Source organism: Anomaloglossus baeobatrachus, chromosome 3, assembly GCF_048569485.1.
Source record: "Anomaloglossus baeobatrachus isolate aAnoBae1 chromosome 3, aAnoBae1.hap1, whole genome shotgun sequence".
Taxonomy (NCBI): domain Eukaryota; kingdom Metazoa; phylum Chordata; class Amphibia; order Anura; family Aromobatidae; genus Anomaloglossus; species Anomaloglossus baeobatrachus.
Window position 1 is genome coordinate 131,044,065 of NC_134355.1, and position 25,872 is coordinate 131,069,936.

Genomic DNA, 25,872 nt, shown 5'->3' on the forward strand with positions numbered 1-25,872 from the left:
GATTGTAAACCGAAGTCATTAATTTTGGTACAATAATTGTGCATCCTAAAAAAATTAAACTTTGGGGATACCCCTTTGAAGAGGTGTTAGATGGTTATTGGCCCACCTCAACAGATAGTTCATACCCATGGGTTTTCTGAAGACCTTTGTCTTCAGTCCTCCCTTCTCCATTTTGCTGATTAAAATTTCAAAAAATGGTAAATAATCAGTACTGATTTCACAGGTGAATTTCAATACAATTGCATTACAGTTACAAAATATGTAAATTCCCTGGTTGTACCCTTCCAAATGACCAGGATATCATCTATATAACAAAACCATATCTCAATTTTTTATTGGTTTAATTTCCCAGATTAAAAACCATGCTTCCTCCCACCAGTGTAGGAGCAAGTTTGTATATGTGGGAGCACAGGGGATCCCCATAGCAGTTCCCCTGATCTGGTGGAAAAAACACCCATCAAAAAGAAAGTAGTTTTTCATGAAGCAGAAATGCAAAAGTTCTATAATAAAGTCACTGTGAGCTCTATAGTAACATCCTCTGAATAGTGGGAAGTATTTAGATGCGTGCATTCCTTTTTTACTTGGGATTTTGCCTCAAAGTCTACTGTATATATGACGCTAAAAAGACACCTGAATCAAAGGTCAGGCCATGCAATTTCAGTATATTAGTCATATATCAGGTGTAAGAGTATAAAGCAGACATGAAATGTCTAAGTATCCTGTCCAAACAGACACTTATATTCTGACTGAGACTGTTCCCCCCAAAAACGACAGGTCTACTCTTTATGGGTGGTCAAACCCTTATGTCTTTTAGGGAGACAATAGAAAGTCACAGTTACTGGATTATTTGGTAACAGAAAATCAAATTCTGACTTACTTTTGAGGTTATTTTATAACCGATGTTCCAAGATAAGTTTTATTTCAGTTTGGAACTCGATGGTTGGATTAGAAGAAAGAATCTCCTTGTCTCACAAATTATATTCACAAAGGGTTTTATACTCTCGAGCATTGAGAATCACAATATTTCACCCTTTATCAAAAGGTTTCATGATATAATGCTTGAATCTTTCTCAAGATCAAGTAAACAATCTATTTTATCCTTTTTACAGTTGAAATTTACATTCATGTTCTTTTGGGCCTGTGTTGACAGCTCCTGTGTTACTAGGTTGGTGAAGACATCTATTGACGATATGTCAACCTGTGCTGGTGGCATTTTGACATTTTTATTTTTCAGAGTTGTAAAAGGGTCTTCTCCCTTCTGAATCCCCATCAGTCTCTGTTAGGCTGTCAAGAACTCTCACACCCTTAAGCATCTCCCCCAGAATACTAAGATCATTGCACAATTTCTCGTTTTGTCTGGTAAATTCCTTATGACATCTTTTCGTGTGAAAAGTTTTAAGTTGTTTACACATTCAAAATTGTTAAAATTGGAACTTGGGATGAATAACTGTCCATTTCTCAAAAGTATCATCTCTGCGTCTTTTAGTTGTCTAGAAGATAAATTTATGACCTGTGTGTCTTGTTGCTGTTTTGATTCCTTGGTGGGTTGATTTGTTTCTTTAAAGGGTTGTTCTAAAAAATTACCACTGCCAAAAGTAAAATTTTAATATTAAAAGCAAAAGCCACAGAAAAAGGCATTCAAATTTCCCCCAAAATCAAATATTAACATTGCAAAAAGAACGCAACAGTGTTTACCTGCCCAAGTCACAGAAACAAATGCATTAGCAGGATGCTTCAGTCCCCCTTGATAAAGGTGGCAGCAAAACAGGTGGTCCCACACATGTAGTGCACAGTGTCTGGCTTACAGTCTATTAGTGACACCCATACTGTTAGATTAGGTGGGCCACCCAGCACTATATAAGTGCATCCCACCAGGACAGACACTCTAGTCTACAAAGCCAACTAAAGGTGGTGTCACACACAGCGACGACGACAACGACGTCGCTGCTACGTCACCATTTTCTGTGACGTTGCAGCGACGTCCCGTCGCTGTCGCTGTGTGTGACATCCAGCAACGAGCTGGCCCCTGCTGTGAGGTCGTTGCTCGTTGCTGAATGTCCTGCTTCATGTTTTCGTCGTCTCTCTCCTGCTGTGACGCACACATCGCTGTGTGTGACAGCGAGAGAGCGACGAAATGAAGCGAGCAGGGAGCAGGAGCCGGCGTCTGGCAGCTGCGGAAAGCTGTAACCACTGTAAACATCGGGTAACCAAGGGAAGACCTTTCCCTGGTTACCCGATATTTACCTTCGTTACCAGCCTCCGCCGCTCTTGCTGCTAGTGCCGGCTCCTGCTCTGTGCACATGTAGCTGCAGTACACATCGGGTTAATTAACCCGATGTGTACTGTAGCTAGGAGAGCAAGGAGTCAGCGCTAAGCAGTGTGCGCGGCTCCCTGCTCTCTGCACTGTGACATGTAGCTGCAGTACACATCGGGTTAATTAACCCGATGTGTACTGTAGCTAGGAGAGCAAGGAGCCAGCGCTAAGCAGTGTGCGCGGCTCCCTGCTCTCTGCACTGTGACATGTAGCTGCAGTACACATCGGGTTAATTAACCCGATGTGTACTGTAGCTAGGAGAGCAAGGAGCCAGCGCTAATCAGTGTGCGCGGCTCCCTGCTCTCTGCACATGTAGCGACGTTATAATCGCTGCTGCGTCGCTGTGTTTGACAGCTAAGCAGCGATCATAACAGCGACTTACAAGGTCGCTGTTACGTCACAGAAAATTGTGACATAACAGCGATGTCGTCGTTGTCGTTATGTGTGACACCAGCTTTAGACTTGGCTATATATATCCAGTGCCCTATACAAGCCTTATCTGTGTGCAATTCTAATACTAAGTAATCAGCCCCAACATGAATTGGTTGGTGTGTATTTTTTCAACAGTATTTTGCACCTGTGTTTCCTCCACCTTTATCACGGGGGGCTGCTGCATAGTGCGTTAGTTTCTATTCAAATTTTGCTAAAATCTACATTTGTCAAACTGTAGACTTTTTTGTAATTTGCTCTGGAGCAAATTTAGCAAAATGTCGGCTTCTGGCAATCATTTTTTTGAACCCTGAAGGGCCATCATAAGGTTAAAAATAAAAGAAATCCTTATACTTATCATTACTTCTTACCTACCTGTCCGTTCTTTGTTGTATCTTCTGATCCCCACCGTGAACACTGAAATTCCTCTTGGGCTCACTCACACCATGGTATAAACCGGACAAGTGCTATCTGATTTTGTCTGTGAAAAAAAACTTTGTGTGTGAAAAAAAATGCAGCAAGTTGCTAATTCAGTCCAAAATCGAATGGGTGCAAGAAAGAAATTGGATGCCATACGGAATCATAGTATAGCATCCAATTTTTATGAATACATTGAAATTCTGTAATATTTGAAAATGGTTAATAGCTGCTAAGTAAAAAACAGATTGCAGAAAGATGACAACTGAAAAACTGAAAAAAAATATCATCCCATTTTTCTGATGAAAATTGGACCTAGTGTTACACTGAGCTCTGATGGGGGCCAGGACAGTTCTGTGCATGCACACGCAAAGTCACAGCCCACGTTGTTATTCGCATGCTTGTGCCGAGCCCTCCCGGGCCTCCTTAGAGCCGTAAGTCCCAGATTAGTGTAAAGCTTCATTCACATATCCGAATTTAAACACATATGTGAAAAAATGGTTCTGTGTCATCAGTGTTGCTTTTCAGTGTGTCAACCATGTGTCAGTTTTAATCATCAGTGTGTCATCAGTGTATGGTCTGTGTGTTTCTTTCTACTAAGAGTGTGTCATTGGTGTTTTTCACGGATGGATAAATAAATTACAAAGTTTTTCCTGTACTTTTTAATATTAAACATGTACAGGACACAGATGCCATCCGTGGCTGTATGTATTTTTCAAAGACCCAAAAATTGTATTGGCCCTTGTCATCAATGCTGCCGGGAAAACAGACTCCATGTGCTTTACACAAAATATGGATATGACGCCCTGGACTAGCCAGGTAGTCACAGACAGGTCCTTGCACAAACACCCGTCCCCCTAAAAAGGTAACAGCAGCCAACCTAAAAACTTTGGTCATCCCTCTCGGGTCTTGACGTTCACACCAGGGAGTGGAGCCAGGCGGTTGGCCACGCCCACTGAGGAGTTCGGATAGCCTGAGGCGGGAAAGACAGAAGCAGTTGAGTTTTGGAGGTGAAAGAGAGAGGAGTAGTGAGGAGCAAACGTCTGACAGGGGTCTGGGTCATAGCCTGGACACCCTTTGGCCAAGAGGCAGACAGTGGTTGCCGCCTGCAGGAGCCGGGAAGACGGCCTGGTGGAACCGTAAGGGACCGTGACAGGGTAGTGGCCCGCCGATACCAACCGGGGAACCGACTGGAAACCGGAGCATAGAGGGGGGTACTCAGACCCTGAAACGAGGTCCCGAATCTTCCAGACTAAGTTAATTCACTGATTGAGGTCTGGACTTTAGGTCCTTTCCCAACCAAGTCCCGACTGAAGACAACAGCCCAACGAGGGGGATAGAAAGCCACCGCTCAGGCAGAGAGATCCCACGGGCTCTCCTGACACACACACACAGCCGGGGAGCGGACTCCCGTCGCTGAAGCGCAGGCAGTCCACAGCTACAAAACAAAGTGCAAGAGAAAGGCGGGGACCACCAAACCAGGTGGGGGACCAGACTCAGCCGGCTGCGGGTACCAGAGACTCCGGTGTATGTGTCAGAGTGAGTACAACTGTGCCCTCGGGCCGCGCACTGCCCCGCACCACACCAATCCGTCCGCACCCTCACAACCGGGCCCCGGGACCATCAAGCCCCTACCCACGGAGGGGTCAACACCTGGCTGCGCAATATCATCCCCGGGGGCCTAGTAAACAGCATTGGTGGTGTCTACATTCACTACAACCCGTGGGTGGCATCACGAACTTAACCCAAACCACGGCCCCGGCCGTAAACCTACCTACCAACCCCCTACGTAGCGCCAGCATCCTTTCAGAGCAAAGTGACCCCGGGTCCGGAGGCGCTCAAGACACCCTCCGACGAGCCCGGATCCGAGCGGCTCGGCTGCAGCCGAGCGCGGGGCGGTACATGGACATATGAATAGAACCATAGATTATAATGGGTACTTGCATTATCTGCAAAAAAAACCCGGATATAACAGGTAGATGCCACATGTACGTCTAAATGAGGCCTGAGAGCTATTTCAGTGCTGAGAGAAGAGAACTAGATGGGTGACGATGAGAAGCGGAGGAGACGGAGAGGTGAGCGAAAATGTGAGTATATGGATTTTCTTACTTTTTACATATTATGTTTAATATGTGTTAGGATCTAAAGACATAAGTGATATTAAAAAGGTAGATTAAATAAGGTATATAAAGTGTGCAGAGAATAACTTCTCTGCCAAACAAATTCATAAGGGAAAATTCGAACTTTGGCAGATCTGCTCATCTCTAGACGTAACCCTTGAGTCTCGCTTGTTCCGAAGATTCAAAATTAGAATAAAATATTATCATTTTCACTCACTTTGGTCTTTTCTATATGAACATCTTTCACTGATTCTTTCATCTTAAGTTATTAGCTCATTGAGACATATCCATTCACTTTGGTGACCTCAACCACACTTTGTAATGTGCAAACATCCAAACATTTACACCCCGCATATTGAAACATTTCCTAATTAGGTTGTAGTCAGTCTTTTATAATGTGCTAATAGAAAAGAGTCCTAGCAGAGCTTAATCTTCCTGATATTATTCACTTGCCAGGAATGTAGAGCCAAGTCTGCTTAGCCGGAGAACAATGGATGAGCGGCTGATGGCTGAGGAGCTGAGAGGCTTTCCCTGGGCTGTTTAAATTTTATGTGTTTGGGTAAAATGTCATGTCTGGCAAGCAGGTATTCACATTAGAAAAATATGAGCAGTAACAGGAATTTAGAGACATGCTGAGTATCTGCACAAAGGTCATTTCCACAAAGTTTTCACATATAATAAAAAACAAGCAAAGTGTGGAAACATTTACAATATGTGTTTCATGATTCAATGGTAAAGAGAGAAAATAAACAGGCAGGTGAACGAGTGCCATACGACTCGTATTAATCGATTGGTACTCATTAATAGGTTGAGATCAACCCATCTAGATGCACAGCGCACTAGTTTATCTATTATGATATTACATATAGAATATTATTTTTTGGAATTGATTTTCTATATAAAACATAATTAATTAACCTTTGAATGAGAGTAATCTTGGTTTAAAGGAACCTATCAACAAATTTGTCCCCTCCATCAATGTACCCTTTTATGTAACATTCTAGAATGCTGTATATAAGAGCTCAGGCTGATCTGTATAATGTAAAAAAACACGTTTTATTATACTGGGCGGTCCAGTTCAAAGAGCCTCACTGATCTTGATCCGGCATCTCCTCTTTTCTTGCGATTGCCGTCTTCCTTCCCTGCTCTGTGTGTGTATGACGTGTCCTATGCCATCAACAGTGTTCTCCACTCTGCTCCTGCGCACGCGAACTTCTCTCTGCCCTGCTTTGTGCAAATCAAAGTATACTAGTGCGCATGCGATGATGTTCTTTGACCTTTCCGCGCACCTGCGTATTACAGTACTTTGCTGCTGTCAATTTGTTCATTCGACTACACAAAAAACAGAATAAGGCTTAAATTGTAGAAAACCATCCCCCACTCAGGTCTGTCATCTGTCACTGGAAATATAGGAAATATTACTGGTAAGATAAAGACTGGAAACGTGATGTGGCTCCCATCCTACAAATAAAATCCAGTGAAATCTGCGGTCCCAAATCTAATTGTCCCTCTTATGCTGAGCCCCACAGTGTGCTTACCCTAAGTAAGCAGCCCTGTGTATGGCACTATTGTAGTGGGGAAAGTGAACTTTACAATTTACAGACTGCATGTCTCCAGAACCAGAAGCTGGGTATAATGTATGGGGCGCTAAAATATATGGGGACACAATGTATGGGCACTACACTGGCATATTTGTTATTGTCCAGAAAAAGAGAATGGCTTCTACAAAATAGTCACTGCAGTCATAGATAAATTATTTGACAAGTTCAATTTTTACAATGAGGTAACTTTGGGGGGTGTTCTGCTGTTCTGGCACCTTAGGAGCTCTGCAAATGTCATCCCCAAACTATTCTAGGAAATTTCCTGCTCAGTCCTGCCAAGTGGCCAAATAATAGTTTATGATGACATATAGGGCATCACCACATTTGAGAGAAATTGCACTATAAATTGTGGGGTCTAAATATCAAGTCGCGCTCCTTCCCATTTGATTCCCACCTTGTGCTCAAACAGTAGTGTCCAACCACATATGAGGTACTTCCACGTTTGATAAAAATTGCATTACAAATTGTCCTGTCCATTTTCTCCTGTTACCCTTTGTGTGTTTTAAAATTTTAAGGCTAATGCAAAATTTTAGCTGAAAAACCCTACATTTTTTGTTTTCACTGTCCAATCTGATAAAATTTGATATGGTTTGTAAGATAAAATGTTCACCACACCATCAGATGAATTCATTATACAATTTAATTTGCCAGGTGTGATCAAATATGTTTTTTTTTTGCATTTTTGGCATCTTGAGGCTCAACAAACGTAACATGTTGACCAAATTTGTGTTCCAAAAATTGAATTGCACTATTTGCTTTCAGAGTCCTGCTATGTGCCCAAACATTAGTTTTTGATCATATATGAGGTATCACTGTGTTCAGGAGAAATTGCGTAACAAACTATGTGGTCTGTTTTCTCCTATTATCCATTGTCAATATTACAAATTTAGGGCTAAAATAAAAGTTTAGGGAAAAAATGTAACTATCATTTGCACATTCATATTTTAAAAAGTTCTTTGAAGCACCTATGGGATGCTTCACACCCTCCTAAAAAATTTTTCATGGGTCTAGTTCCCTAATGGGGTCACTTGTGCGGGTTTCTAATGTTTTTGTACCTCAGGGGCTCTGCAAATGCGACATGGTGCCCTCAGTCTATTTCAGCGAAATGGGTGCTGCAAAATTCAAATATTGCTCCTTCTGTTCAGAGCCCTACTGTTTGTCCAATCAACACTTTTTGACTAGATGTGGGGTATCGCCGCACTCATAAAAAAAATGTATGTAACAAACTCTGGGGTCCACTTTTTTGCGTTACTTTAGAGGAGGCAATGTTACCAACACTAGACAGAGTTCAATTACGGTACAGGAGGTGAGCGTGCAGAAACAAGGGAATGGCTTTATTAACGAACAGGGAATATATGTGTAAATCAACAATGGTTTGGCAACAGTATTTTGAACAGACACTGCAGATTCTAGCTGGGCCGCACGAACTCTGTCATCTAAACTATTACAAATATCAATACAACAGCAAACTTTACAAGGAGAATTTACTTAAAACTATACTACTCTAACAACCTAACTGGCCTCTGCTACATGGGCCGCGCAGCTACAACGCTCTAATACTGAGGCCTATGCTAAACCTTATCAGTTGTGCACAGCGGTAAAACACTCACAGCACTATTGAGGGGGGACAAGCTTGATGCCACGATGTTTCCATGCCCGTTGGTGCACGCTACCCTTCCGGGACAGAAGGGCACTTCTCTTACTACACGGACCTGGGGTTTTTTGACTCTTCTGGATGGCGTCACATCTCATCTATAGGATCGTTGACATCAGGAGCTTCACAGTCCAGTACTGGCTCGACAGCTACCAGGGCTCCGTCATGGTCCGTCTAGCAGTTTCTCTCACACAACCAGACACCGTAATTCTCTCTTCTCATATGACTTCTTCATTCTCACTCTCACAGGTGGCCCAACTTCTTCTCTTACTGTCCTAAGATCTTCTCCCACTCTCTCTCTCTAGTTCCCGCACTTTTTGGGCACAGTTAGTCCAACTACAAAGTAGAGAGGTGAGCACTGTCTCTGCCATCTAGTCTACAAAACACAGAACACAGGGGATCACCGTCTCTTAAAGTCACAGCATGCTTATCCATTTGTAGGGACGGAAACCACTATATTACCTCTTTCATAAGTGAAAACTGTGAGTCTAAAATAACATTTTTGTGTAAAAAATGAAAATTTTCTATATGACAACCTAATGTTAGCAAAATCTGTGTAGTATCTTGGTGTTGAAAATGCTCATTATACCCTTGAAAAAAAATCTTGAATGCTATAGTCTTCTAAATGTGGTCACGTCTAGACGATTTCTGCCGTTTAGGCACCGTAGAGGCTCTGCAACTGCAACATGGTACATGCAATCTATTTCAGCCAAATTTGTGTTCCCAAATTCAAATAGCTCTCTTTCTGTTCCAATCCCAAATGTGGACTATCAGTGAGCTCAGAAGATTGTGTGTAACAAATTGCAGGGTCTACTTTTCCATCTTATACGTTCTTGCAAAAGTGAAAAATTTGGAGCTAAAGCAATGTTTTTGTGAAATGAATGAAAATTTTCAATATGACGACCTAATGTTGTCAAATTCTGTGTTGGGTTCAAAATGCTCACTATACCCCTGGATAAAATCCTTCAGGGGTGTAGCTTCAAAAATTGGGTTACTTGTGGTGGATTTCTGCTGTTTAAGCACATTAGGATTTTGGCAAATGCAAGATGGTGTTCGCAATCTATTTCAGCAAAATTTGTGTTCCAAAATTCAAATATTGCTCCTTCCTTTCCGAGCCCTGCTGTTTGTATAAACACAGGTTTCTGACCACATCAGAGGTAAGAGCGAGCTCAGAATAAACTAAACAACAAATTGGGGGGTTCATTTTGTCATATTATCCATTGTAAATGTGAAAAAATATGGGGCTAAAGCAATATTTTAGATTAAAAATTTCAATTTATTTTTTGTTTCATTTCACTGTGCATTAATTCGTGTGTAGCACCTGAAAGGTTAAAATTTTCCTGATGGCAGTTTTGAAGTATTTGAGGGGTGCGGTTTTTAAAATGGTATCACTGTTGGGGAGTTTCCAATATATAGGCCCCTTGAAGGCCATTTCAATCTGAATAGGCCCCTAAAGAAATAAGTTTTGTAAATTTCTTGAAAAAAATAAAAATTCCTGCTAAACTTTTATCCTAGCATCCTAACAAAATAAGTTAATAATTCAAAAATGATGCAGATGCAAAGTAGACATATGGGAAATATTATTTATTGATTATTTTGTACAGAATGACTAATTGGTTTAACCCCTTCACGACCATGGACGGATCTTTCCGTCATGGATCGTGTCCCGGTAAGCCCCGCCCCCTGCCGCGGGCAGGCGGCGTGGATCGGCACACATATCAGCTGTTTTCAACAGCTGACATGTGTGCCTACATGTTCCGAGTGGAATCGCATTCCACCCGGAACATTAACCCCTTAGATCTCGCTGCCAAAGTCTGGCAGCGAGATCTACATGCGCACGGCCATCTTTTTTACTTACCGCCGCCCCCTCCGGACGTCACGTGAGTGATCACGTGACGTTCGGTGGTTGCCATCGTAGCACAGGGTCATGTGATGACGCCTGGTGCTACGAAGTTTCACTTTCATTCTTCCTCGGCACGGAGCAGAGGAAGAAAGAAAGTGACTGAATCTGCTGATTACAGTGGTATAGCTGTGATCAGCAGATAGCGATCAGCGATCGGATTGCTGATTGCTATAGCCCCCTAGGGGGACTAGTAAAATAAAATAAAAAAAGTAAAAAAAAAGTTTTAAAAAATTAAAAAAAAAACAAAAAACCTAAAAGTTCAAATCACCCCCCTTTCCCCCCATTGAAAATTAAAGGGTTAAAAAATAAATAAATATACACATATTTGGTATCGCCGCGTTCAGAAATGCCCGATCTATCAAAATATAAAATCAATTAATCTGATTGGTAAACGGCGTAGTGGCAAAAAAATTCCAAACGCCAAAATTACGTTTTTTGGTCGCCGCAAGTTTTACGCAAAATGCAATAACAGGCGATCAAAACGTAGCATCTGCGCAAAAATGCTACCATTAGAAACATCAGCTCGAGACGCAAAAAATAAGCCATCACTGAGCCATAGATCCCAAAAAATAAGAACGCTACGTGTTCCTGAAAATGGCGCAAAACGTGCGCCACTTTTATTGGACAAACTTGTGAATTTTTTTTAACCCCTTAGATACAAGTAAACCTATACATGTTTGGTGTCTACAAACTCGCACCGACCTCAGGTATCATACCCACACATCAGTTTTACCATATAGTGAACACCGTGAATAAAACATCCCAAAAACTATTGTGCCATCACACTTTTTTTGCAATTTTTCCACACTTGGAATTTTTTTGCTGCTTTCCAGTCCACCATATGGTAAAACTTATGATTTCATTTAAAAGTACAACTTGTCCCGCAAAAAACAAGCCCTCATATGGCAAGATTGACGGAAAAATAAAAAAGTTACGGCTCTCGGAAGAAGGGGAGCAAAAAACAAAAACGCAAAAACGGAAAGTGCCCCGGGGCTGAAGGGGTTAAGGATATAAAAATTGAAAGTTTGAAAATTGCTACATTTTCTAAAGTTTCAAACGAGGGAGGACAAGATGTATGACCAAATATACCATGTTGTTATGACTACACCCAAGATATATGAACACAAACCAAGAGGAACAGGGGAAAAGTAGTCATGGGTCACACATAGGACCACAGGGTCAATAATTCAATGAGTACAACTTCTTTTGCAAAAATATAACAATTATTTTATTTAAATACAATACATAGCAAAAGAAGTGACATTACAACAACATCATCAAGAGGATTTGTAGAAAACACTGATCAGGCTAAAGTTATGTCACTGATGTAAAACACGGATCCACGTACCATATAGGGAGTGATATACAAATATGTCCCATAATGACTCCTCTATGTACTTGTGCAACAACTGTAGATTTGCCCCACACATAACAACAAAGTATATACAGAATCAGGGGACATTGCAATATATGTCCAGCATGTAGGGCACTAGTTCAATACATAGTTCCCAGTGCATAGAGGGGTCAAATCATAGACCATTTCACAGGCAGACAGGTGATAAGTAAACAGTAATAGAAGACATTAGAAAAATCCCATCTTCAACTCACCCATAATGGTTAACGTGGAAGCCGAGGAAAACGTGCCCCATATATTGCAGTGTCCCCTGATTCTGTATATACTTTGTTGTTATGTGTGGGGCAAATCTGCAGTTGTTGCACAAGTACATAGAGGAGTCATTATGGGACATATTTGTATATCACTCCCTATATGGTACGTGGATCCGTGTTTTACATCAGTGACATAACTTTAGCCTGATCAGTGTTTTCAACAAATCCTCTTGATGATGTTGTTGTAATGTCACTTCTTTTGCTATGTATTGTATTTAAATAAAATAATTGTTATATTTTTGCAAAAGAAGTTGTACTCATTGAATTATTGACCCTGTGGTCCTATGTGTGACCCATGACTACTTTTCCCCTGTTCCTCTTGGTTTGTATTTTCTAAAGTTTCGTCCAAATTCCAATATTTTCCCAAATAAACACAACAAATATCAACCTAAATTTACCACTACCACAAAGTACAATGTCATATTAAAAAAACAAACAGTCGTAAGAGTCACTGGGATACGTTTAAGCATTCCAGAGTTATAACCCCATAAATTGACAGTAGTCTGATTTTAAAAATATAGCCTTGTCATTAAGGTGAAAATTGGCTCTGTCACTAAGGGGTTAATGTAGCATAAACAATGCACATCTGTTTCCTCAAAGGGGTTTTCTGAGGTTAATTTCAAAATTGAAAAAACTAGATCTGAAACTATCTGCTTTTGGCCACAGTTCCACCTGTGTATGACTCGTGTGAGTCTAGCATCGGTATCACCCGGCACAGCCGCACAATCTCCTGACAGGAGCGGGTCGGCTGCAAGCATTTCCATGCAGCTGAGGTGCTCGTGTCCGGTTGTGGCCGTGCAAGGTAATGCAATGCGAGACTCGCACAAGTCATACACAAGTGGAACTCCAGCCTTTGTGTGAGATTGGGGATCCAGTATAGCCATTGCCTGTCTCACTCTGTCTCCTCTTCTCACACTTGCTGTCTCACCAACTTTCTACGAATATACAGTGCCTACAAGTAGTATTCAACCCCCTGCAGATTTAGCTGGTTTGATAAGATGCAAATAAGTTAGAGCCTGCAAACTTCAAACAAGAACAGGATTTATTAACAGATGCATAAATCTTACAAACCAACAAGTTATGTTGCTCAGTTAAATTTTAATAAATTTTCAACATAAAAGTGTGGGTCAATTATTATTCAACCCCTAGGTTTAATATTTTGTGGAATAACCCTTGTTTGCAATTACAGCTAATAATCGTCTTTTATAAGACCTGATCAGGCCGGCACAGGTCTCTGGAGTTATCTTGGCCCACTCCTCCATGCAGATCTTCTCCAAGTTATCTAGGTTCTTTGGGTGTCTCATATGGACTTTAATCTTGAGCTCCTCCCACAAGTTTTCAATTAGGTTAAGGTCAGGAGACTGACTAGGCCACTGCAACACCTTGATTTTTTCCCTCTTGAACCAGGCCTTGGTTTTCTTGGCTGTGTGCTTTGGGTCGTTGTCTTGTTGGAAGATGAAATGACGACCCATCTTAAGATCCTTGATGGAGGAGCGGCGGTTCTTGGCCAAAATCTCCAGGTAGGCCGTGCTATCCATCTTCCCATGGATGCGGACCAGATGGCCAGGCCCCTTGGCTGAGAAACAGCCCCACAGCATGATGCTGCTACCACCATGCTTGACTGTAGGGATGGTATTCTTGGGGTCATATGCAGTGCCATCCAGTCTCCAAACGTCACGTGTGTGGTTGGCACCAAAGATCTCGATCTTGGTCTCATCAAACCCGCGAACCTTGAACCAGTCTGTCTCAGAGTCCTCCAAGTGATCATGAGCAAACTGTAGACGAGCCTTAACATGACGCTTTGAAAGTAAAGGTACCTTACGGGCTCGTCTGGAACGGAGACCATTGCGGTGGAGTACGTTACTTATGGTATTGACTGAAACCAATGTCCCTACTGCCATGAGATCTTCCCGGAGCTCCTTCCTTGTTGTCCTTGGGTTAGTCTTGACTCTTCGGACAAGCCTGGCCTCGGCACGGGTGGAAACTTTCAAAGGCTGTCCAGGCCGTGGAAGGCTAACAGTAGTTCCATAAGCCTTCCACTTCCGGATGATGCTCCCAACAGTGGAGACAGGTAGGCCCAACTCCTTGGAAAGGGTTTTGTACCTCTTGCCAGCCTTGTGACCCTCCACGATCTTGTCTCTGATGGTCTTGGAATGCTACTTTGTCTTTCCCATGTTGACCAAGTATGAGTGCTGTTCACAAGTTTGGGGAGGGTCTCAATTAGTCAGAAAAGGCTGGAAAAAGAGATAATTAATCCAAACATGTGAAGCTCATTGTTCTTTGTGCCTGGAATACTTCTTAATACTTTAGGGGAATCAAACAGAATTCTTGTGGTTTGAGGGGTTGAATAATAAATGACCCTCTGAATAAACTTTTCACAATTTAGAAAAAAAAATAAAAAAAGAAATAACATTCTTTTTTGCTGCAGTGCATTTCACACTTCCAGGCTGATCTACAGTCCAAATGTCACAATGCCAAGTTAATTCCGAATGTGTAAACCTGCTAAATCTGCAGGGGGTTGAATACTACTTGTAGGCACTGTACACTCCTCAACATTGAAATTGCATTACCAAGAAGGAAGAGTTGTGGAGCTGTGAAAGTTACTGGATTACTAGAAAAAATTAATGATATGCAATTAAGAAAAGAAAATAGAACCAAAATGTTAAAAAAAATCAAATGTATGAGGGTCAAATTCAAAAATACATGCACTTATCAATTAGGATATTAATGGTGATCCGAAGAATGTTCCTCCACGCTCAATGCACTTCATCATGAAAATCATCAATATCCACTACTGTCAGATCCATGTAGAATTGGCAACAAATAATTTCCAAGATGTGCTTAATGCAAGACAAGTCCGGGACGCAGCAGGCCATTGTAGAACATTTAGGCCACAGAAGCTTCTCACACTGAACACAAGCAACATGCATCCTGGCATTGTCGTATTGAAAAGTGACTTCTCGGACACCTTGAAGAAATGACCATGCCACTGGTTACATGACTGAACCATACTGTACATCAATCTGCAGTATGTAGGTATGAATTTGGCCTGTCCAGCTCTGTCTCCGAGTTTGACCCTTAATTATAATGGGGTTCATCTGGAATCTGTGTTGTTAGTTTTTAGAATGGAAGAAAAAGTCCTGCATCCATGGAAATTTACTTCAGTTCTGAAAACTTAGACCAAATGCAACCCAGAAAGACCACATAATAATCAAAGGGTTTCCTATGCTCCTGTTCGGAATAGGACTGCATCACATGCATTGTGCACACGCATTCTGTTTGCCTGTAACAGACAAATAGCATGTATAAATGGAAATGTCATTGTCTCCTAAAAATAATGAATGGCAAAAACTATCAAGAAACACAAAACCTAATGGATTTATTACTACTTTTTGTGTAGTAGCCTTGAAATCACAATCATTGCGGAGTTGGTAAGATTAGAATGTTGAATGAATTTTCACAAGCAAACATGACAGGAGAGAAGCAAATCAAATCCTTTGATTTTCCCAAACTTCTGATTGACCAGGAACCGAATTATTTTTATTCAATTTGCATAAATTAAGCAATGCCTCAAAGCATAGTAAAAGGTTTTAATGGGAATTTCCTGGCTGAAGTGGAGTATAAACCTTGTACAAATTCCAGTATTAGCAAACTCACGTATCCTTACACATGACCTTTATTGTTTCAACAGGAACAACACTGTTCCTTTTTGGCAATAGACAGGAGAATTTAGGCTGTTAAACTACCACCAATTGGCTATACAGGTGCCGATTGGCAGTTGTTTACTGTCCAGTTTACACGATCTGGCGAAAAAGTAATGATAACAGGACAATCAGTATTGTAATCATTCTGTCCCCATAAAGTATCATGTTGTTGGCAGCACACCACCTATTTACACCAGATATTATGTTGATATATTGCTGCTCATGATGACTTTTATGCATCTATAAAAATCACCATATCCACTGAAAAAGTGTTTTGTTCATTGATTGGGTGATTGTTTATATCTTCAAACAGGGTCATAATTTGAACAACTATTTTTCCATTAAAATAAACAAGCAAATTTAGCCAATCATATCTGGAGACAAAGAGGAGGTAGATAAAGACCCCCAAAATGTATTGCTGCAAATAGCAACTTCGTCACATATCTAGCTTTATTTTCCTTTTTTCATTTTTTCATCATCCCATTGAGGCTCTGAAACATCATATTCATTATACACCTATTCTTCTAATGTATTTTTTTAATTGAGTTACATTATTATTGTAATTTTTTTTTATTTTTGTATGTGTAGCACCCACGGGGCAAGGGGTTAACTTTACTCATCGCCAGGCCTGGTGATGTTGGGTCTGGGAATGTCACGGGGTGGCCCTTGTGCACGACTTCATGGCCCCAAGGCGTATAATAAAGAGGATGGGGATGGTGGTAATGGAGGTTTGATTTCATGACGCCACCTGCGGTATGCGGCCAGGGAATTAGCCGCTGCTGCTGTCGCTGTCCTCCGGGGTGAATGGTAGTAGCAGCTGAGATAGTTTCGCTGCCCACAGGTGGAGCAGGCCCCGGGGAGGATGATGAGGGGAGTAGTGATAGCGGGCGCCGAGGCGCGAAGTGGTGGCACCGGGAATAACAGGCGGACACAGTCTCTGCAGATTCCAGGTGTCTTTACTCACGATTATGCCGCTTGCCTGAGAAGTACTAGTCACCAGTCACCAGCTGTGATGGGCCCCGTTTAACCTGGATCCTTCAGAGGTCAGAGCCGGTGCAGTAGACGGTAGCCCTTTTCTCCTTGCACTTGGTGTTGAATCCCCATGGCGTGAAGCTCTTGTGGACCCCTGGTCTTAAAACGTCTTTACTCCCTGCCCGTATGCACGTGCCGCGGGTCCGATATGGGGCCTGCCTTGGAACAAGACCCCGGATCCTATCTGCCACTGTGCTCTGGGAACTGCAGAGGCCAGAGGGACGTGCAATTCCCCAAGCCTGCAGATGTTGGTGGACAACTTAAAGTATAATCCACCCTAGGGTTCTGCACCCTGTACAGCGCCAGTCCCGAGGGAGCAATAAAGCTCTCCTCTTGGCGATTGTATTGACTCCTGCGTATCACCAGAGCCACTGGTGATACCCAACTGCCCTCTTCCTCTCCTGCTGGAGAAATTTTTAAACTGTTGTGTTGGCTTATAACTTCCCCTGGTGGCTGCTCCTACCCCGGGTCCCTGTCACTAGTGGGTTGGCATTCCATGATTAAGACCTATTCAGGTTGAAACGCGTAGGAAACAGCTCCTCTGTCTTGCCTTTCTATTTTTGTCTTGCTTGGATGGAATATTTTTATTATCAATAAAGAATCTGTTTTTAAAGAAAATTCTACTTTCTCCTGGAGTTGCTGGAATTTCTCCTTTTCTTCATGTGTTCTCACCCAGGTCAGGGTGTTTCCGTGCACCAGAGGTAAGATTTGGGAGTGAAGAGGGGAGAGCTGAAGCTTCTCCGTTTTTGATAGTGCGTGGCTGCCCCCCATGTTTGGTGACTGCCTTAAAACCCGACCCTAACCCAGTCCCCAGTGAGGAGGGCAACCCGGTTGTGTGAATGAGTTTTGAAAGTGGAAGCGGCACCTGTCCTTCTCTGGATCTGGGTTGAGCACTGCACTTTAAGTCAGGTGCAGTACCCTGTGGCAACTGAAGCCTCAGGGGTGCCACATATGTTCCAACTTCATATTTGTACCTATTATTTTTTGTTAAGGTCATGCTCATTATATTGGGCTGAGATACTGTACAGTATGTTATCATGCACACCTTTGGTGTTTTAATTGTATTTAATTGCTAGTTTATAGTTGTTCTCTTTTTCAGAATAAAATCTAATTTTTGGGATGCAAATTTTTCTTTTGCTTATATTTTTGTTTTCCCTTGGAAAAAGGTTGTTATGATTCAAACCCTTAAAGTAAATGACTAAGTTGAGTAGTCAACAGGTGAATTTTGAATAGCACCTGCCACTTGACCAAAAAAATAAAGTTAAATACCTTGTAAAAAACTCTGAGCTCCCCTGATTTTACCACTCTTCCATTTTTTACTGTCATTCCATTGTAAAGATATTCACATTTGTTGCTTTTTGAGTGCCACATGTGAAATCTCTGCTTGGAGATCTACTGGGTGTTTCTTCAGCGTCAGCTCTGGGTGAGTGCATTCATCACGCCCAGTCGCTATGAATCACCACTCAGTAGCCTTTGAGACTGCTTGACTACTAGATGAGCTGTCGGGTTGTGATTTCCATTGTCTGAGAAATGCCCAAGTTGTTTGCAAGCAGAGATTTCACATAGTGTGCTCTAAAAGTAATAAATGTAAACATCTTGGCTGTGGAGCAAAGCAGTGAAAAACTGAAAAAAGAATAATTGAAACTCAGATTTTTACAAGGTATTTAATGCAATTTTTTAAGCAAGCAACAGGTCTTCATTAAGCAAAGTACTATTAAAATTAAAACTACTAATACCAGCCCTAACAATTTCACAATTATATAAAATATAAAAACTATATTATTACAATTTTCGTTTCTTTTTAGAGCTGCTGCTTATGAATATTTCTAAATAGGCATTAGTACAAGGGTTAAGGCTAAAAGCAAATAATCCTGCTGTGATATTTATTTTTCCTGGCTAATCCACATAATGGCGGAATGAAAGCCGATCTTCAATATTTGCACAATTTCTTCTTTCATTTACTATTTGGCTACTGTCTACATTGCTTTAGCATCATGGAAAAAATTGGTGTACAACAACTGGAAAGATGTATGATTTAAGAATTTCTCCTGTGTATTCACAGTATGAACACAGTTTACCAGTCTTTCTAGATAGACATAACTTAAAGTGGAGGCTGTTTCAAGACGTAGAAGACATTCATCAACATCTTACCTGTGTAGACAACCATTACACATTTTTGAACTGTGTATTTTCAACTTTGTATTTACAAATAAGTGCAGAACAATTCAGTAAGGACCCTTGACGTTTGGGTTACGAGCTTACATATTTTGGCCAAGATATGGACCAATACCTCACATATCATTTTATATCATTTTTTATTGCACAATTTTCAGCAAGATGCAGCTGGGCCCTTTGGGGTGTCTGTCCTGTGTATCAATGCACTTATACAGTGCTGGGCAGCCCACTTGATCTAATAGTATGGGCGCCATCAATAGGCTGTAAGCCGGACACTGTGCATTGCATGTACCTGTGTGACTGGCACCCTATTTTAAACCTCATTATTGTGCATGTTTAATACTAGCATCCACCCCCTCCATGAATTGGTAGGCTGTGAGTGGTTGTCTCATCGGTATTCTGCTCCTGTGTTAATCCCACCTTAATCAGAGGGAGCTGGCTGCATCCTGCGAGCACTTTTGCCATTTTGACCTGTGTTGGCTGGTGGCTTTTTTCTGGTGAGTTTTTTTTATATATTTCTGAATTTATGTCCTTTTCGGTGAATCATGTGACCCAATACTAGTAAAAATTCTCAGGTGTGAACAGGAAGCAGGTGTGTTAATTCTGGAATTATCGCTCACATACACACTCATACTGGTCATTGGAAGTTCAACATGACAGCTCATAGCCAAGAATTCTCTAAGGATCTGAAAAATGTTTGCTTTTTATAAAGATGTCTGAGGCTATAAGAAGATTACCAACACTCTGAAACTGAACTGTAGCACTGAGACCAGGACTGTACAGTGATTTAACATGACAAGTGCCACTTAGGCCTCATCATGGTTGATCAAGAAACTTGCTCAGCATCATATCCAGAGGTTGTCTTTTCAGAATAGATGTATGAGTGCTGCCATCATAGCTGCAGAGGTTATTAGTGCTCAGAACATATGCTGCACACTGATTTAAATTGGTCTGCATGGCAATCGTCCCAGAATGAAGCCTCCACTAAAGATGATACAAAACAAAGGCCAGAGTTTGCTGAGTATAAGCAGACAAAGGACATGGATTACTGGAACTATGTCCTGTGGTCAGATGAGATAAAGATAAATTTATTTGGTTGAGATGATGTCAAGCATGTGTGGCAGCAACCAGGTGAGGAGCACAAAGACAAAATTGTGCTTATAATAATAATAATAATAATAATAATAATATTTATTCATTTATATAGCGCAGTTAATTCCACAGCGCTTTACATACAATGGCAACAGTTTGCTTACAGCCAAACATGGTGGTGGGTATCATGGTTTGGGGCTGCATGAGATGTGCTGGCTGTGAAGAGCTACAGTTCTTTGAGGGAACCATGAATGCCAGCATGTACTGAAGCAGAGCTTGATCCCCTCACTTCGGAAACTGTGCCGCAGGGCAATATTCCAACATGATAACAACTCCAAACACACTTTCAAAATGACCAATGCCTTGCTAACGAAACTGAGAGTAAAGGTGTTGGACTGGCCAGGCATGTCTCCCGACCTAAACTCTACTGAGCAACTGTGAGGCATACTCAAATGGAAGGTGGAGGAGCGCAAGGTCTCTAATATCCACCAGCTCCATAACGTCATCATGGAGGAGTGGGAGAGGATTCCAGGGGCTCCTGTGAAGCTTAAATGAATTCCATCCCCAAGAAACTTAAGGCAGTGCTTGAAAATAATGGTAGCCACTGTACACTGATGAGCAAAAGTATAACAAAGTTTTGAACTTTTGATCTTAAGGCTCCATATCTCACCATCCAATACTCCTCTGGGTGTGAGACTACCTTCATTTTATACACAATCATCTTGGCTATCTCATACATAACTTTTACTGGCAACTATTTAGTATATAATTAGACTGGCAACTATTTAGTATATAATTAGTTCTGCAGATTCTTGTCATCTCACTGCATTGTTACTGTTTTGCTCCTGGTGTTTGAAAAATCTTTTTCTTCCAGTATATTATAAATTACAACCTAGTTTTACATTCCTTTATAGCTCAGTGTGTTATTAGCTTGATTTCCAAGTGAAAGGTTACTGGTTCAAATCGAAGAGCAGCCATGAAGAAGATTTCCCAAGAAAAGAGAAACAGCAACATTCAGCTCATCGATAGCAGTCTCTTTGCCAAGAAAATTGCCAAACTGCATTATGTGACCACCATAACAGTTGGAAGAATATGAAATAAAGTGTGTACATCCATTCAAAAGCCAGAAGGTGGACATGCAGGCAAAATATTGGCGTCAACAATTCGCCTCACCACAAGGTCTATCAGTTCTGACATGACAAAGACAGCAGTGGAGGTGGATCTCATACTTCATAATAGTGAAATCACAGACGTCCATGCAAAGCACGTTGCACATGTCTGGACTGCTGGTCTAAAAAAAGGTGATGAAATCTCAATCTCAATATTGTCATAAGAAGCATTGGCTTGAGATAGAAAAAAAAGTTTGAAAAGTAGAAAGTAAAGGACTGGAAATGGGTGATTTGGAGCAATGAGATGAACGAAAGACCATGGACTAGGCTCTGATGGGTGAAAATGGATCTGGAAGAAACAAGGTAATAAGGGGCTAACGGATCAAGAAATTGAAGGAACTGTCAAGTTCAGTAGAGGAAGCCTGATGATATTGAGTTGTATCACAGCCAAAGTTGTTGAATACTTGACCAAGTTTGATGGTGGTCTCAATGCTGAGCTATATGCGAGTATCCCACAAGACAAGTTACTTAATAAACTCCAGTACTATGGGTATGAAAAGAATGACATTGTGTTCCAGAAGGACAAAAACCAGAAGCATACGCCAAGATTGGTGAAGAAATGGTTCATTTATAATAAAGCAGAGGTGCTGGATAGGCCCCCAAAGTCCGCAGACCTCAACCCAATAGAACACTTGTGGGTAGCGTTGAAAAAAAACTTTATAAATACCCGAATCAACCAATATGCATTAACACTGGGAACGTGTAGAAGAAAACTGGGATCTGATTTCGGTTGAGACTTGCTTTTATCTTATTGAGAACATGCCCAGAAAGTTTTGACAGGGTTTAAAGCCAAAGGTAGATTTACAAAATACTAACAAAATAATAAAAAGTCAAATTTATGTATGAGATAACCAAGATGATTGTTTATAAAATATTTAGTCTCACATTCAAAGCTGTAGTGGATGGTGAGATATGGAGTCTGAAACTCAAAAGTTCAAAACATTGTTACCCTTTTGCTCATAAGTGTATATATTAATATGCCAGTGTATCTTATTTTCATCTGGGATTTTTAAATAGGTGTCCAAAAGACATTTGGTAATAGAAAGAACGTCACTTCACAAAAAAAAAAACAACTTCCGTTTTCATGCTGTCTGCAATGGCATCACATGGAAGAGAAATGTCACAAGACCTGAGAAAAAAAAATAATCTCTTTAACCCCATTGCCACCCAGCCTGTTTTCACCCTCATGACCTGGCCAATTTTTTCAAATCTGACCAGTGTCACTTCATGAGGTTATAAGTCTGGAACGCTTCAATAGATTCCAGTGATTCTGAGAATGTTTTTTCATGACATATTGTACTTCATGTTAGTGGTAAATTTAGGATGATATTTTTTGGCTTTATTTTTGAAAAATCAGAAAATTAACAAATGTCACAATTTTCAAACTTTGAATTTTTATTCCCTTACGCCATAAACTTATATCACATAAAAAAAAAGTTAATAAATAACATTTCCCACATGTCTACTTTACATCAGCACAATCTATGAAACGTAATTTTTTTTGTTAGGAAGTTAGAAAGGTTGAAAGTTTATCAGTAATTTCCCATTTTTTCAACAAGATTTACAAAACCACTTATTTTAGGGACCACATCACATTTGAAGTGAATTTGAGAGGTGACAAAAAATACACAAAGGTGACCCCATTCTAAAAGCTGCACCCCTCGAATGACACCCCAGAAGTTTATTAATCCTTTAGGTGCTTCACAGCTACTAAAGCAATATTGAAGGAAAAGATGAAATATTTACTTTTTGGCAAGTAGACACCCCATGGAATTTATCTAGATGTGTGGTGAGCACCTTGCACCCTCAGTTGCTTCCCATAATTTTGCAACCCTGTGCCGTGAAAATGAAAAAATACATTTTTAACACAAAAATGTTGCTTTAACCACAAATCCTTTATTTTCACAAGGGTATAAGGAGAAAATGCACCATACAATTTGTCGTGCACTTTCTCCTGAGTACACCACTACCCCATATGTGGCGGAAATCAAATGTTTGGTCACATGGTTGTGCATGGCAGGGCTCAGAAGGAAGGAGCGCCATTTGAATTTTAGAGAGCAAAATTGTCTTGAATAGATAACGGACGTCATGTCACAATTGAACAGCCCCTGATGTGCCTAAACAGTGGAGCTCCCCCACAAGTGACCCCATTTTGGAAATAAAACGTCAAAAAATGTATCTAAATGTTTGCTGAGCACCTTGAACCCCAAGGAGCTTCACAAATTAAAAAATATATTTTTAACCACAAAAATGTTGCTTTAACCCCAGATTTGTCAAACCTACAAGGGTAACAGGAGAAAATATACCATATAATTTGTTGTACAATTTCTCCCAAGTTCACCAATACCAAATATGTGGAGCTACTTTTGAGGCACAGTACAAACTGAAGTGAAAGAGCACCATATTTGAGTTCAGATTTAGTTGGAATGGTTTCTGGGTGCCATGTTACATTGGCAAAGCCCCTGAGGTGCCTAAACAGTGAAGCTCTCCCACAAGTGACCAATTTTGGAAACTAGACCCTTCAAGGAATTTATCTAGATGTTTGGTGCGCACCTTGAACCCACAAGTGCTTTACAGAATTTTGCAATTTTGAGCTGTAAAAATGAAAAAAATACATTTTTAACCACAAAAATAATGCTTTAACACCAACGTTTTCATTTTCACTAGGGTAGCAGGCAATAATGGACTATAAAATTTGTTGTGCAATTTCTACTGAGTACACCACTACCCCATATGTGGTGAAAAACTACTTTTGAGGCACAGGACAAAGTGAAGAAGGGAAAGAGTGCCATATTTGAGTTCAGTTTTAGTTAAAATGGTTTGTGGGTGCCATGTGACATTGGCAGAGCCCATAAGGTTCCATAACAGTAGAAACCCCACACAAGTGACCCCATTTTAAAAAACTGCACCATGTTCTATGAAACTCAGTGTTGTCAAAATTTTGAAAAATTGTTCTTGTGTTCAGTAAGTTAAAATCTTGCTTTTTAAAGGGGGTGTACTTATTTACAGTGAGTACTGTGTATAGTCCTTGCCCCTTTGGTAAATGTTACAGATAATAAGGGTTGGATACTTTTATTTGAAATTGCTCAATCTTTTGATTTTGTGGCAAACAGCTGTCTCTGGCATTTATGAAATAAACATACACTATTTGCTTTCTACATGTTTATGGGATGGTGGGGAAGATACGGTTCTTCGAAAAGTTATCTTATGTGACTAGACAGATTAGTTTCTTTATGAAATAACAGACCACCTATTACCCACTGCATGATCTGTTACACTACATCTATAAAAGTGATTGCATTGCATTTTTTTCTAAGAACATTATATACAAATATTGGGACAATAAAAAACTATAATAAACTGATTCCAACATGTTTTCAAAATTACAATCATCTAGTGATACATTTGCTGCATTTGAACCTTTTCTGTATGAAACAATATAAATAGTATATGGGTGGATGCTCTGGTCTATGGATGTTATAAAAGGTTTTGGCTCGGTAACACAGACAATCACATAACAAAGAATCCCGTGTAAATGCCAAGAATTCTCAGCTCGTTCTCTGGGGTTATTTTCTGTGGTACAGTTGGTTTACTTGTTTATTCCAGATTTTTCCTGGTCTTGAACTGATTCTCGTTTCTTTCTGAGCAACAAAGCAAAGATGGGCAGAGTAAAATTACTGTGAAATCCTCAAGTGTTTTTATTCTGCATAACAAAGGGATTAACAAACCCATGATTAGTGGAAAAATTGTAGATGCCAATCTTTATGTAGTCATCATAAAAAAAATTGTGGGTGCTGGCGAGATATGAGCATACTTACTTTTTCGAAAAGATTTCTCATATTGCTATAGTAAGACATCTTAAATGGTCTGTTACTGGTGTGTTTTAGTGTCTTGAACATATTTATTCAAGACCACTAACAGACCAGTAACAGACCATTTAAGATGTGTTAACTATGGTCTGTTAGTGCTCTTGAACATATTTGTTCCACACCACTTCATGTATTACTATAGTCAAGAATGGTCCATTCTGCAGAACCAGGCTTTGCTTCCTCCTCCCCAGTGGCCAATTGTCACTGTGCTGGTGCATGTCAGGTTAATATGCCAACCTGGCATGTACCTTTGATCATATTATCCAAGTTTTTAAGGGTAGCTCAGGTGGTTACACTCAACCTGAGCATCTAGGTTAGACTGGGGTCACATTAGCGTATGGCATCCGATGCAAGAGCAATGGATGTGATATGCTAATGACCCTTGACTCCTACTCTGCTGCGAGCGTGAGCCAAGTGTCATGAGACTGTGATCCAATCTTGTGACCAGATCATAGCTGCGGAGTAGAGGGAGAGAGTAATTTCTCCATCTCCTCCATTGTCAGCCTGTGTGCATATTGCACTGCACTTGGATGACATCCGAGTGCAGTTCGATGTTTCTTTCATACCCATAGAATTGTATGCAGGGGTGGGATTCAACCGGTTCTGTCCTGTTCTGGCAAACCGGTTGTTAAAATAACAGCCGGTTCCCAGAACCGACAAGAATCGGTGTCTGCGACCCGGTTCCCTATTCATTTGTATTGGCGTCTTTAAGACAGGTACATCCG